At 54.6% G+C, this 2,899-nt stretch overlaps 1 protein-coding gene across 2 annotated transcripts in view; it reads left to right on the top strand.

Moving 5' to 3' along the window:
• The window catches only part of Padi4 (peptidyl arginine deiminase 4), a 31,190-nt gene that overhangs the window by 5,204 nt on the left and 23,087 nt on the right, over window positions 1–2,899 (top strand). The window lies entirely within an intron of this gene.

Here is a 2,899-nt window from a genome sequence, read left to right as displayed (position 1 = left end):
GGGATCTGATAGCTGAGGTCGGGTTGGGGGCCCCGAGGGTGAGAGACGTCAGGCACTGCACACAGTGTACTTGCTTCCCGGCTCAGGGCCCGCCCTGGGAGAGCCTCCTTCCCCTCCTGGGCCAAGTTCATAGTGACTCCTTTCTCCTCCGTGCCCGCACAGATGGCACATTTGTCCCTGTCATTCTTTCCCCCATCACCGGGATTAAATACCTGATAAAAACCAGCTTTAGGAAGGCAGAGCTTATTCTGGCTCGCGGTCTAGGGCGCAGTCCATCACAGTGGGAAGGCATGGTGGCAGGAGCGAGAGGCTGCTGTTTCTGCTGTTTCTAGCCCCCCCAGACAGCGCCACCCACATCCACAGTGGGACTAAACTCTCTAGAAAACGCCCTCCTAGGTACACCCAGAAGCGGGTCTCTCCGGCGATTCTATAATGCAGTCAAGTTCACAAGGAAGCTTGCAGGGCTTATGAAGGTCCGGGGCTTGGTCAAGTTCATCCGTGTAGAACTGCTTAGTGAATACCGTCTCGTGCAGACATGAGGCACCATTGGGGTGGGAGGCTACAGTCCTTGGGGGCATCAGGTAGCTGTGGCCTCGACGTCTCTGAAGGCCACAGGCAGGGACCCACCACAAGTGCCTTCTGTGCCCCAGTGTTAGCTTCCAGTGGCCACAGTAAATTGCCACACCTGCTTACAGATCTACAAGAGAGAGATGTGAGCCGGTAGGCTCCCTCTACGGGGACCCTCGAAGGTTGCTTTCCATCTCTCTGAACTCCTGTCAAGTGGCAGTCAGTATTCCCTGATCTGTGGTGGTGTCGCTCTGGTCACTTGGCCTCCTCCCCTGCCGTGTGCTTCTCTTGAAGGACATATGCCAATGAAAGACCCCCAGAACTGGGGAGATCCTTACTCAAGTCTCGGGACAACGCGACCACCCAATGACTCACGAGAGACCGAACTTGCTGCAATCACATGAGGTTTATTGGGGATACCGGTACCGGGTCGATCTCATGACCTTGCTGGCCAGAGTTCGACGCTGGGGTCGATCTCGTGACCATGCTGGCCAGAGTTCGACACCGAACACAAGAAGTGTCCGGTATTTAAAGGAAGCTGGGGGCAGAGAGAGGGTTACAGAACATAAACAGTGGAAAATTTCAGAGGGACCCGACCCAAGGTATTCAGCTAGGGAGGGGAACACATTCATTCTAGGAATGTAATCTTCATCCACTGGTTGGCAGGGTGGAGAGTCTCATAACCACTAGACCTTCATTCTTAGTTCCACCCTCATTGTGCATCAGCCAGGAGAGGCAGGTATCGGGAACCAGAGCCTCAGGGCTCTGGTTCCTAGAACTAGCCACTCCGCCTTTTTTTGGCTTGTGGCTGAGGTTTTCCATGCCCGCTTTTAGGTAAAAGTTATACATTATACATTCTAAGATTCTCCAGACTTTCACCACCAGACTGAATTCTGGGGTCACCCGTAAGAGACTTTGTTCCCTGTGTCTCATTCACAAGTTCCAGGACTGAGGGTGGGACCCTCGTAGGTAGTCTCCAAAAGATCCCCTGGGACCCCCACAAACACCCTGCTCCCTGGAGGAGCAACCTCAGTTTGCTCTTTCCTGGAGGACAAAATGCTGTCCCCCACCCTGAGAACACAGTGGTAGCTAGAGTGTCCGACAGGTGCAGTCAGGGAATACTTCCCGAAAGAAGAGGCAAGTTGAAGGATGGAACCAAAGGCCAGCCTGGGAGAGAGCTGGAACACCCAGGTGGCTCCTGGGCTCACCCTGGATGATAGAGGCAAGACATGGGTGGAGGGCACTGAAGGAGCCCTGAATGACAAAGACAGAGGGAGGAGTGAGGGGGAGGGAGCCGGCTCAGAGGCTTCCGGATGGGGCCCACCTTACCTTCCCTCCTCCCCTTTCTTCCTTTCTCTTCTCCTTTTTGCTCTTCTTCTCCTGTGTTTCGAGACAGGATCTTGCTAATTAGTTCAGCCTCAGCTCAAACTCTCAATCCTCCTGCCTCAGCTCCTCCAGTGTTAGGATAAGACTTGTGCCACCACACGAGGCTGAGGGCCTCATTTTCTGGAGGGGACAGGAAGCCATGTGAAGATGTTACTGGCTGGTACAAAGCATGCACCCAGGGAGCAGACTGAAGGCGGGAGCCCAGAAGGAAATGGAGGCCAGGGTCCAGAGAGCTCATGATGCTGTCATTTGCTCCCTCTCTCCCCCAGGATAACTACTGTCTATAGGACAGGACCCAGCGCCTCAGTGTTTCCTCAGTGTGTCCCTCAGGAGCACCTCCATGTGGTCCTTCAGTGTGGAGCCTCAGTGTGGCCCTTCAGCGTGTGCCCTCAGTGAATCTCTTCAGTGTGTCCCCTCAAGCATTTCTCAGTATGACCCCTGAATATGTTCCTTCACTCTATCCCCTCAGGAGCTTCTCAGTGTGAACCCCCAATACTTTGTTCCTCAGTGAGTCCTCTCAGATTCTCCTCAGTGTGTCCCCTCAGACTCTCCTCAGTGTGTCCCCTCAGACTCTCCTCAGTGTGTCCCCTCAGACTCTCCTCACTGTGTCCCCTCAGACTCTCCTCAGTGTGTGTCCCCTCAAACTCTCCCCAGTGTGTGTCCCCCCGACTCTCCTCAGTGTGTTCCCTTAGTCTCTCCTCACTGTGTCCCCTCAGACTCTCCTCAATGTGTCCCCTCAAACTCTCCCCAGTGTGTCCCCTCAGACTCTCCTCATTGTGTCCCCCCAGACTCTCCCCAGTGTGTCCCCTTAGTCTCTCCTCACTGTGTCCCCTCAGACTCTCCTCATTGTGTCCCCTCAGACTTTCCTCAGTGTGTCTCCTCAGACTCTCCTCACTGTGTCCCCTCAGACTCTCCTCAGTGTGTCCCCTCAGACTCTCCTCACTGT

The sequence above is a fragment of the Mastomys coucha genome, unplaced genomic scaffold (assembly GCF_008632895.1).
Source record: "Mastomys coucha isolate ucsf_1 unplaced genomic scaffold, UCSF_Mcou_1 pScaffold18, whole genome shotgun sequence".
Lineage (NCBI taxonomy): Eukaryota > Metazoa > Chordata > Mammalia > Rodentia > Muridae > Mastomys > Mastomys coucha.
The sequence above is the reverse complement of the archived record's forward strand: the minus strand, read 5'-3'. Positions and strand labels throughout refer to the sequence as shown.